Consider the following 12,844-nt stretch of genomic DNA (forward strand, 5'->3'; position numbering starts at 1 on the left):
AGTGGCAAACGCTTTCTTTAACTAGGCCAAATCCACCCTTTCCCACCATGGATTTTCTTCAAACCACTTGCAACCAAGATTACACATTCCCACGAGTGCTGTAAGACCCCAGAACCCAGTTGCAAAAATCTAGAACACCCCCAAACACATGGAATACTGCTGCTAGTGCTAACCCTAACGAACCCTAAGTTACAAAAAATGCCACCACGGATTTTCTTCAAACCACTTGCAACCAAGATTACACATTCCCACAAGTGCTGTAAGACCCCAGAACCCAGTTGCAAAAATCTAGAACACCCCCCAAGCACATGGAATACTGCTGCTAGTGCTAACCCTAACGAACCCTAAGTTACAAAAAATGCCAAAAGGCTTTTCAGCATGGATTTTGTCCAAACCACTTTTATCCAGTATTAGACCTTCCCAGCAATTCCCCAAGACCCGCCAACCCACCCGCAAAAAAGCACAACACCCCCAAACAGCCAAAAAGCAAAAATGGAAAATCTCATACTTACAATATTTTTCGGCCTTCTTTCAATTCTGTCCAAACGCGCTGTGCAGCTAGGCCATAACTCCCGTTTTCCACCATGGATTTCCTTAAAAACAAATGCAATCAAAATTAGACTGTGCCAGCAGTGCTCACAGACCCCAAAACCCACCAACAAACACCCGGAACCCCCCAAAGAGCACCTCAAAGACAAGCAAGTCAGCAAAAACGCAAAAATAATTTCGCCTCCGATTTGGTCCAAACCACTTTTATTCGGTATTAGACCTTCCTAGCAATGGCCCCAAAGCCGTCAACCCAGGCGAAAACAAGTAGAAGACCCCCAAACAGCCAAAAAGTAAAACTTCAAAAATGGGCACTCAGTCATTTTCAAGCCAATTTCCAAAATCACTCCGCGCGCGCTCTGCAGCTAGGCCCTAACTCCCCTCTGCCACCATGGTTTTGCTTCAAACCTCTTGCAATCAAAAATATCCCTACCCAGCAGTGCTCCCAGACACCGAAACCCAGCCAAAAACACCAGGAAGCCCCCCAAACAGGCCCCCGAAAACGCTAAATTGAGCAAAATGTCAGAAAAAGCAAAAACTTTTTCCTCATGGATTTGGTTGTAAAATTCTATAACCCCCGCCCGAACATATGCAATAAAATACTGCTAACCCTAATGAGCCCTAAGTTAAGAATAGTGGCAAACGCTTTCTTTAACTAGGCCAAATCCACCCTTTCCCACCATGGATTTTCTTCAAACCACTTGCAACCAAGATTACACATTCCCACGAGTGCTGTAAGACCCCAGAACCCAGTTGCAAAAATCTAGAACACCCCCAAACACATGGAATACTGCTGCTAGTGCTAACCCTAACGAACCCTAAGTTACAAAAAATGCCACCACGGATTTTCTTCAAACCACTTGCAACCAAGATTACACATTCCCACGAGTGCTGTAAGACCCCAGAACCCAGTTGCAAAAATCTAGAACACCCCCCAAGCACATGGAATACTGCTGCTAGTGCTAACCCTAACGAACCCTAAGTTACAAAAAATGCCAAAAGGCTTTTCAGCATGGATTTGGTCCGAACCACTTCTATCCAGTATTAGACCTTCCCAGCAATGCCCCAAGACCCGCTAACCCACCCGCAAAAAAGCACAACACCCCTAAACAGCCAAAAATCAAAAATGGAAAATCTCATACTTACAATATTTTTCGGCCTTCTGTCCAAACGCGCTGTGCAGCTAGGTCAACTCATGACTCCACTTTTCCACCATGGATGTCCTAGAAAACAAATGCAATCAACATTAGACTGTGCCAGATGTGCTCCCAGACCCCGAAACCCACCCACAAACACCAGGAAGCCCCCCAAACAGGACCCCGAAAACATGATAGTGAGCAAAAAGGCAAAAACGTTTTCAAGTCTGATTTTGTCCAATCCAGTTTTATCCGGTATTAGACCTTCCCAGCAATGCCCCAAGACCCGCCAACTCACCCTCAAAGAAGTAGAACACCCCCACAAGTGCAGAGTCTTTCTTCATTGGGCGTAATCCAGTCCTCTGCTTTGAGGGAAATAGGAGTCTGGAGGAGGAGGATAGAGGAGCATGTTCTTGTGAACTTGTGAACCTGAGGAATGCAGACTGCGGCACCTTCAAATCAATAAGCAAATAAGTGAAGACAGTTCTGCTGATGGTCTTGTTTTTGTGATTAGGTGATTAAAGTTTTTATTTATATTCACTGTGCAAAACGAAGAAAGACAGACACACAGGAATAAAAGTGAATAAGAACGGAAAAGAAAGTTATTGATTCATTGGCTCATTTTCAGGGCTCGGTGTCAGGGAATAAGAGTTCGTCCTCATACTCTGTGAATTCAGGCGGGAGTTGGTCACCTAACAGAGAAGAAATTCCCTCATCTAAGTTGCTGTCCTCCTCGTCTTCTTCCGGCGTGTATTCTCGTAATTTGTGATCTGGTGGTATGAGGTGCTGATTAATCTTGATCATTGTTAACCTCTCCACATTTTTGGGCGAGAGGCGGGTCCTTTTGCAAGTTACAATGCCACCAGCAGCACTGAAAACACATTCAGAAGACACGCTTGCGAGTGGGCAAGACAAGTAGTTTATAGCCAGGTTGGAGATCTCTGGCCACAATTCTTTTTTCCCATGCCAATACGCCAATGGGTCCTCATGAACATAGACCTCTGTTGAGTCATTCAGATAGTCCTGCACCATCGACTCAAGGTTCTCCACGGTTCCTCCACTTTGCTTACTTTTTGCTGGGACCTTTTGAGAAGCAAACCCAAGCTCAGTTAGCCAATGCTCTTCTTCACACAATGTTACTGTTGTGTCTGGTGCAGATGATCCGGTTGCCAGTGTCTTTAAAGGCTGAGAGGTCACTTCTGCCACAGCCACAGGTGCAGAAGTGGGTTCTTTTGACTGGGGATGGCCTGCTGATGCTGATGTACTGCCTTTTCATTCAATTTTCTGCCGTTCTCTTTCAAACCTCATGGCTGACACAGCTAGCCAATGTTTGTACATTAAAACTTGTGCGTCACCTAAAGCAAAGAATGCTCTGCCTGCCAGTGCTTTTTTGTAGCGTGGATCCAGAATAGTAGCACAAAGGTAATGCTGTTCTGAGCGGATCATTTGAAGACGTTCATCGCCAAGTAGGCGCTGTAATAATTTCTCCGCCAAAGCAAAAGCTTCTTGCTTTTCTTCATATTTTTCAAACATAGAAGACACCGCCTTCAGTTGGTGCTCTAGCATGCGCAACAATGGGATAGCTTTACCCAAATTACAGTCCTCCCTGCTGACTGCACGCATGAAGACCTCAAAAGGACGAAGCATGTCTGGCAGGCTTTTAACTAGCTCCCATTGCGCCGCATCTAGCCTCAGGTCCTTCAGAGCTGTACCCAGTGTTAAGAAACACTGATCGAGTACCGTAAACTGCTCATACAGACGCTCAAGCATGTAGAAGGTTGAGTTCCAACGTGTTGGCACCTCCTGGATGAGTGCTTTCACTGGCATTCTACGTTCATGTAGCAGGCCCCTCAGATGCTTCCGGGCCTTAAAAGAATGGCTGAAATGGTTGCACATTCTTCGGCAGGTGGTCACTAACTCGCACACTGGATTTTCTTCACTCAAGAATTTTTTAACAACCAGGTTTATACAGTGCGCCAAACACGGCACTCTGAAATATTTACCCAGCTCCATGGCCTTAACTACATTGGCGCCATTATCCATGGAAACATAACTGGGGGCTGCCATTGAAAGACCTTTGTGTTAAACTACTTCAAAATGTTTTCTCCTGTATGACTTGTCTCCATGCCAAACATGGCTAGTGTTGCATGTTTCCGAGCAGCTTTGAAAACGTTGTCCGGGTCAACACCTGCCCTTAGCTTTGCTGTAACTCCTGAAAAAGGGACCCAGTGTGCAGTGCCACTGGTCCACATGTCTGTTGTCAGATGTATAGTGTGAACAGCACTCTTCTGCAAAGCTGCCCCAATCACCTCCAGCACATCTTCATGTAGTGCTTGAACCGCAACTCTGGCAAAATAGAACCGGATAGGAACTTTCCAATTAGGGCTGAGCGTTGCCACTAATTCTAGAAAACCAACCCCTTCCACAAAAGAAAACGGGAGAAGTTCCAGAGCTAGCATTTCAGCCAGCTTAGTGTTATACAGACACGTCAGTGGGTGGTTGCGATCAAATGGCGCTTCTGAAAAAAACATGCTTCTAATGGTGGGCTGGACCATGATTTTACGGGATGATGATGATGACTTCTTCGACCCAGTTACGCTCGGTGATGATGAACTTTTTCACATTGGTGTCGCACTCTCTCCCACACTCTAAGTGTGGCTCACAGGGGGTGTGCTGCTGACAGGGGTACTGGGTGTAAGTGAAGTGTTTGACACTTCTTCCTCCTCATCATCATCAGATGAAACATCAACGGATAGAGTTTGTTGACTTCCAATTCGGGCTTCCTTGATCTCCTTTAGCCACTGGACAGTGTGCTGTCTCTCAAGATGACCTCTCTGGCCTCCGGTACCATAGTTGGTACCAAGCTTACCACGACTAACTGCAAGCTTACAAATGCTACAAATGGCCATGTTTTCCCTTTTTGGGCAAATACTAAAGAAGTCCCAAACTGCGGACTTGAAATGTCTGTGGGGGGCGGAGGAGGCGATACTGGTGGTCATGCTGCTAATGCCAGATGAAGTGGAGGATGTGTGTTGCCGAACTTTACTACGTTGTGCAATTGCACCACCACTAATTGAGGTGGATGGAGGTCCCTTCTGGCGAGAAAGAAATATGGAAGCGGTAGGTGGTGGTGTACTGGTTAACTCCAATGATGGTGTTCCCATTGCCTCCTCGTCGACAACATCAGGCTCAGCAGCTTTTCAGGCTATGGTAAAAATGTCTGTTTGCTGCATGCCCGCTGAAGCTGGAGTGGCATATATGATGATTGCGTTGTCGTCATGAGAGTCTTCATCAGCACGAATAGTATACGCCACCTCTTCTTAAGCACCACACTTCATAACTACGAGAGTTTCGGGGACCTTCCTGTTACGCTTAGCTACCTTTGTCAGATCATGGTGTGCCTCACGCTCAGACGGCAGTGGTGGTTCCCAAGTTTTATCCATATCATCAGAAGGAGATGGGCTTGAAGAAGATGTAGACATCATCCTTAATCTTTTCCTTGCTCGGGATGCAGAAGACAATGAATGATCAGGAGGAGTGGCTTCCTCAAATGATACCTCAGCTTGAATGTCGCTTTCCTGATGTGCCCCTACTTCGGGAGGAACAACTATTGTGGGCACTTTTCCCCCTCCATGCACCTCTGCTTGCGCATCTCCTTGCGCTGCCTCTCCTTCCACATGTACTTGGGCTTGTACTTGCACATGTGGTTGTTGTTGCGGCTGTGGTTGTTGAACACTCGTCAGATGAGTTACAACAACCTGTGTTGATTGAGGGACATTGCTGCTACTTTCTTGCGGTGAGCCAACATCACTGGTCGATGGTGATTGAACAAGTAGACTGGCTGCCTCTGCAGCACTCAAGGGTTTGGACTTAAGTTGGCGTGGTGGTGGTGGCACCGAGCCCAATGGAGCGGGGGTGCGGCTCCCAGCTTGGTCCCCAGCAGATCCCGCTGCTGCTGCTGCAGGCGTACTTTTTTTTTTATTCCCAAAAAATGTGGCGGGCGGCACACCAGTCTCCTTGGTAACTTGCTTCTTCTGCTCCATGTTGGCCCCAACAGCAGCCAAAGAAATCAAAAAACACACAAAAATCAGCACAATCCCATGCCATCCATGCCCTCAATGATGTTTAAGTTCAAGACACCCAACAGAAAGACTAGGCCCATGCACCACTCACTAGCCCTGGGCAAAAGGCCCCACCAGCAGCCAAAAAAATTGGAAAACACACAAAAATCAGCATAATCCCATGCCATCCATGCCCTCAATGATGTTTAAATTCAAGACACCCAACAGAAAGACTAGGCCCATGCACCACTCACTAGCCCTGGGCAATAGGCCCCAACAGCAGCCAAAGAAATAGAAAAACACACAAAAATCAGCACAATCCCATGCCATCCATGCCCTCAATGATGTTTAAATTCAAGACACCCCACAGAAAGACTAGGCCCATGCACCACTCACTACCCCTGGGCATAAAGGATAAAAGCTAGGCAAAATAGGTGCAGGCCTGAGAACACTGCCTGCCTTCAAAATGGCCCCTTGCCCCCAGCACATGGCCAGGGCCTGTCTGTACCAGCCCTCAAAATGGCGCCCACCCACATGGCCAGTCCCCAACAGCAGCCAAAGAAATCAAAAAACACACAGAAATCAGCACAATCCCATGCCATCCATGCCCTCAATGATGTTTAAATTCAAGACACCCCACAGAAATACTAGGCCCATGCAACACTCACTACCCCTGGGCATAATGGATGAAAGCTAGGCAAAATGGGTGCAGGCCTGAGAACACTGCCTGCATTCAAAATGGCCCCTTGCCCCCCAGCACATGGCCTGCCTGTACCAGCACTCAAAATGGCCCCCACCCACATGGCCAGACCCATCATCAACACCCCAAAAAAATAAAAAAAACACACAAAATTCAGCACAATCCCCTGCCATCCATACCCTCCATGATGTTTACATTAAAGAGACCCCACAGAAAGACTCACTCCATGCACCACTCACTACCCCTGGGCAAAAGGCCCCAACAGCAGCCCAAAAATCAAAAAACACACAATAATCAGCACAATCCCATGCCATCCATGCCCTCAATGATGTTTAAATTCAAGACACCCCACAGAAAGACTAGGCCCATGCACCACTCACTACCCCTGGGCAAAAGGCCCCAACAACAGCCAAAAAAATCGAAAACCACACACAAAAATCAGCACAATCCCATGCCATCCATGCCCTCCATGATGTTTAAATTCAAGACACCCCACAGAAAGACTAGGCCCATGCACCACTCACTACCCCTGGGCAAAAGGCCCCAACAACAGCCCAAAAATCAAAAATCCCAAAATTGTAGTTTCAGCAACTATAATGCCCCAAACAAACTTACTTGTGAAATTTCTAATCCAAAAGTGATCCAAAGAAAGTCAAAAAGACCTCAAATCCAAATATCCAGCAGCATCCACAAAAAGTAATCCTTCCAGGTCAAGATCCGAATCAAAGTGACCAGCACATGAAGAAAGCATGGGGAGGAGCCTGCTGGACAGGAACAGGAAGTTGGAGACTGTGGGGCACTTCCCCCCCCCCCCCCCCAAAATGGACTCCTTGCAAAAAAAAGTGCAGGCAAATGTCAACCTGAGGAGTTATTCTGATAGAAATCATCATTTTCAGAAGGTTTATGCTGCTTGCTGGTGGATTTCTTGTGCAGAATTGCAAATTTTGTAATGTCGCGAGTGCTAGATTGTTTCTGCCCGCCGCATCTACGTGTTCGCAATTGCGAACTCCCGCGATACGTGATCACGGCGTACTCGCGTTGACAAACTCTCGCTGTGCAAGGTGGCAAGCCGCGATGACGTAATCGCGGTCGCCAAACTCCCGCGGGATCCCGCAGCAAGATCCAAAATGGCGCAGCACATGCAAAATATCGAGAAAAACAACTCGGCAAACGCTGAATGACAGTAAGTGAACACGGCGTGCCGCAATATTGTATCACCAAGCAAAAAAATCAGCTGCGTGCGAATTTGCGGATTTTCGGCAAATTGGCGAGAGTTCGCGGATTGCGAATTTACCGAAAATCCGCAAAATCTGCAGGCGGAACGGATTTTACGCCCATGCTTAATCAGTAATTTACCGAATTGGTATTTAAGAAATTGGTAATTTACTGATTCCTAAACCGAATCCTTAATTTCGGCCCCCTACATAAGAAATTCGTTAATTTCAGTCGTGTCCGACCGGTAATGGGCCACCTACATCTGGCCCTGAGTCTTTTACTCAACCTCAAACTCAACAAAAGCCCAAACTGAAAAGGATGGGCCCCCGTTCTTTACTAAGAAGAAATGGAAAAACAAAAAAAAGGGGCAGCAACAACATAAGCAAGGGTTGCGTACTGGTTTACCGCCACCTGAGTCTTCTGAGCAAACTTATGATTTGCTCAAATTAAATCTCCCGATCGATTTCAAGTCCCTGGTCATTTCTCTCATTGTTCTTTACAGGACTCAACGAACTCTCGAGATAGTGGAGGGGAGCAATAGGATCACTACAAAGGTGCGACCACTCAACATGGACGGGATCAACCTGGCCAGTTTGACTTGAAGGCGAAATAAGAGGGACTGCCTTGTTTTGGGCCCCTGTATCAAAAGAAGTTGCTGCTTTAACAGCAAAATATGCCTCAGACGGTGAGGACGCTACTCCTAGACTGGCAATGGCAGTGACTCTGCTCGACAGCGCATCGGAGGTTAACATTGTGTGGGTGGCACTGCAACCCTGTCTGTAGACGAGAGCAACTGATACATTTATTACAGTAGAAACAGCAGATACTCAAATTGCTCCCCCGGATAGACTCTGCGAAATACAGCATATAATTATGGCGGTTTTCTGGGAAAATCTCACTTCTTCTAATGACATTTTGTTGGCGGAGGCAGATTGGCTTCCACTATTTGTTTTGGCCACTTCTAGAGGGGAAGACGTGATACTTCAGGGTTTTTCACCACACGTCCCAGAGAGGACGCTAAATAGGCATACGCATCGGAATGGGCTTTAGCCCTTGCCCTCGCAGTGTACCGTAATCAAATGGGCTGGGATAGAGATTCGCCGGCACACGAGACTCCATTTTGATCTATGCCACAGCCACAACCACAATATTCAATCAGGCCGGAGGCTAAAGCTCCTGTTTGTGACATTCTGACTCAATTGAAATATCAAGGTGTAATAATTTCTGCGTATCACCAATGAATAATCCCCTTTTTCTGGTATTGAAACAGGATGGTTCATAACGCATTGCATTAGATTATTGAAATTTGAATAGTCATTGTTGTAAATTTACGGTACAGCACACTCACAGCTCTGCGCTAGTGAACAGCATTGTTCATAAAAAATATAAGACAACACAAGATATATCCAATGCTTTCTTCAGTTACATTTTGGCTCCCGACAGCATTTACAGGCATCACAAATTAGAAACAATTTACACGTTTGCCTATGGGGTATAGGAATAGCCCCGGGGCTTTTGCTGCATGTGGTGTCTTTGTAACACAGCATAGACCTAGATGTGTTCTCGTACATAGATGATATTTATCTGACACATGACGAACTGATACTGCATCTTGTCCGAGTTTACTGAATTATTTGGTTGTTTGCCAACTATGGATACAAATTTAATTTTGCTAACATACACATTGCTTGCTTTGCGGTAATCTTTTTGTGCTAAAAGCTCAGTAATTAAGGTATGCGGTTAGCCCTCCCCTTTCTGGAGAAATGTGCACAATTGCTACCTCCTACACCGAAGAAGCTTCAGTCTTTGCTGGGATTTTTGAATTTTGGAAGGATATATATTCCTGATTATGCCCAGTGCATCAAACCGCTCTATGCATTGATACAACCTACATTTACTTCTGCCTTCTGGGAATTAGAACAAAGCTCTATTCTACAATCTTTGCAGTCTGAACGGCTAGAGAATAACTTCTTGTTGATGCGTGATAATTCTATGAACCTGGTCATACGTATTGTACCAGGGACGGTGGGTTTCACGTACTTAACGTTCAACGAAGGTGACACAGTACCTTTTGCATACAAATCACATTTGAACACAGCAGCAGAAATGTGCTTTTCAAATGTTTATTTTACTCATTTGTAAGGCGCACAAATCATCCCCAAGGGGATCTCTCGGCACCCAGAGAAGGAGGCAGATGGAGGTTAGAGGACTGTGCATTCTTTAGAATAGCCAGGTCTTGAGCACCTTTTTAAATTGTTTAAAGTGCAGGCACAGAGAGGTTCGGAGAGCTCATTCTAATATTTGGGGGCCAGATAAGAAAATACCCGACCCCCCATTTACATTTTCCTAATTCTCCTACCACGGAGCAGGCTGCGATTGCTGGATCTAAGTTGTTGCGCAGGTTCGTGGCATGCGATTTTGTTCGTCAGATAGGCTGGGCCCAGCCCGTACAGAGACTTATAGACCATGCAGAGAAGTTTGAAAGTGAGGCACGCTTCTTTACAGGGAGCCAGTGTGAAAGGCGCAAAAGAGGGAGAGAAGGAGTTCGTGTTGGTTTATTAGGAGCCAGACGGGCTGCAGTATTCTGCACCACCTGCAGCTTAGATAGCAGGTCTTCCCTAATTCCTACCAACAAGGAATTGCCGTAATCGAGGCGGCTCATAAAAAAGAGCGACTGGATAAGGGTCCTTCTAGCGTTCAATGGAATCCAGGGAAATATCTTTCTGAGTAACTGCATGGTCCCATGGCAGGTACCTTCAAGAGTTTTTACCTGTTCTTCCATTGAAAGTTTATTATCTATTTTGACCCCATAAGTTCTTGGCCCAGCCCCTGGGGGCAAGGGCTTCTCCTAATTCTGTGGCCACCAGTTGGCACTCCACAGTTCCTCTGCCTTGCCGAACAACAGAATCTCCTTTTTAGAGTAGTTAAGTTGCAAAACGTTCTTCATCATCCAGCTGGCTATATTCATCATACACGCAATAAACTTAGCCCTAGTGTCTGCAGGGTTTTTCTCAATTTGTACTATCAACTGCTTATCATCAGCGTAGGAGATGGTTTCAAAAACATAATTTCTGAAGATAGAGGCCAAGGGAGCAACATAAAGATTGAGCAGCATGGGGCTCAGTATAGAGCCCTGTGGGACCCCCTTGTCCACTGCAGTTGTAGGTGACACAAATGAGTCCAACTGCACACATTGTGTTCTATCTGTCCGCTAACTCTGAATCCAGTCAAATGCCAGGCCTCTGACACCAATCTCCCTAAGCCTGTTCAACAGGATATGGTGAGAGATGGTGTCAAAGGCCACCGACAGATCAAGCAGTAGCAGCATGACTGGGGAGTCCCTGTCCAATGACATCCTAAGCGTATCCGTAACCTATAAAAGGGCAGCCTCAGTGCTGTGAGAGGCACGGAAGCAAGACTGGGATGAGTCTAGTATTTTATTCTGTTATAAATACCTGGAAAGATGTTGATTAATTATTGTCTCCAAGACCTTAGAACAGCCCGGAAGGAGAGATATTGGCCTATAGTTCTGGAGGTCCATAGGGTCTGCTGTGGCCTTTTTTAGCAGAAGCTTAAGACATGCGTTCTTCCATTTACGTGGGAAAGTCAACATCGGTACTGAGATGTTACATGTCTCTGTAAGTGAGTCGGCTAAGACCAAGGATAATTCTGACATAACGGCAGGTGGTACCGGGTCTAAAACTGAAACCAGTTTCACCTGGGCTAATAGAGCGCCTACCTGTTCACTGGTAATGAAACGAAAGCATTCTAAAGTCGGGGAAGCCGGGTTTTCCTGGAGGGGGACTCCCTCAATTTCTTCTGGCCCAAAAAAGTGGTAAATTATGTCAATTTTATTAGTGAAGTGTGTCGCTAGGTTGTTGCATAGTTCCTGCTTAGATGGCGGGAGTGGGTCATTTGCCCTAGGATTAGTAAATTACTTCAATATAGCAAAAAGCTTGCATGAGGAGTCCTTAGGTTCTGTAATGCACGAGCCTAAAAAGGTTCTCCTAGCTTTTGATGCTGAAGATTTGTATTGAAATACTGCCAATTATGCTGATTTATTCTGTTATCAACATTATGGCCACCATTTCTTGCACAAAACAAACACCTTAAGACCTACTTTTAATTACACACAGTAACAACAATGTCCAACACCCTGACAGAAAAGTTCAAAAACACTTAAAAATAAGTTCACCTATTTCACTGATTACAACACGTCCAATCCAGACTCCTATTTTTTTAAATTGAAATTGCTGTCTCAATCAAAAAAAATGTTGACACAAAAAGTTAATATATTCAAATTCTTTTAGAACTGAATTTGCCTTACAGGGTTATGATCACTGGAAAAGTACCATTGATGTGAAATCGATTTGGGGCACTAAGGTTTGGCAGGTCAAGGGGACCGAAGCTTTGCATTGTGCTTACCTCATTCCGAATCAAATGTTATTTTTAAATGACACAGTGCACCAAACTACTTGTTTTGGCCTGGCTACTCTAAAAAATTTGAATATTTGTTCACTACCTCATTGGATGAGTATGATAATTGGCGGAAACACACCAATTACACAAAGGATGTCATAAAAGCTCTTTTTCAAAATGACAGTTTCAATATCTCTGATGTTGACCCTTCAGGACCAATTCTAATGCTTGTCAACTGCGCTTTTATAACGCAACAACTGGTTTCACGCAAACTAGAAAAAGTTAGAATACGCACTACCCAGTAGTGCGTGTTCTAACCTTTTCTTCGTTCATGAACATTCTGATCTCAGAACACGGCACACCAACACATTAGTCATCATAGCATATGAAGATATTTCCAATTTGACTGAACTCAGAGCAGACACATTTGCATTCGCTGATGAAGACCCTATGAAGATTTACGCTGTGATACAAGAGGAAACCACACCATTATCTGGCACCAAAAATAAAGAGTGTAACATTAGAAAATTACTTTATCTAAAAAAGAGAGAAATTATTCAGAGATTGCACGCTAGCACACACAAAAGATATCACTGTGCACAGAGAATCCCAAGAGGACTACGGATCCCACTAAAACCTTTACTTTGTAAAAACAGTCCAAGATTTTTCGAGAAGTGGTATGCTGTCCTTAAAAAGTGTTCCCTCGACCATATTCTATTGATTATTGAAGAACTGTCAAGAATTCTCGAAGATCTTTCCAAGGATAT

This window comes from Lissotriton vulgaris, chromosome 4_1, assembly GCF_964263255.1.
Source record: "Lissotriton vulgaris chromosome 4_1, aLisVul1.2, whole genome shotgun sequence".
Taxonomy (NCBI): Eukaryota; Metazoa; Chordata; class Amphibia; order Caudata; family Salamandridae; genus Lissotriton; species Lissotriton vulgaris.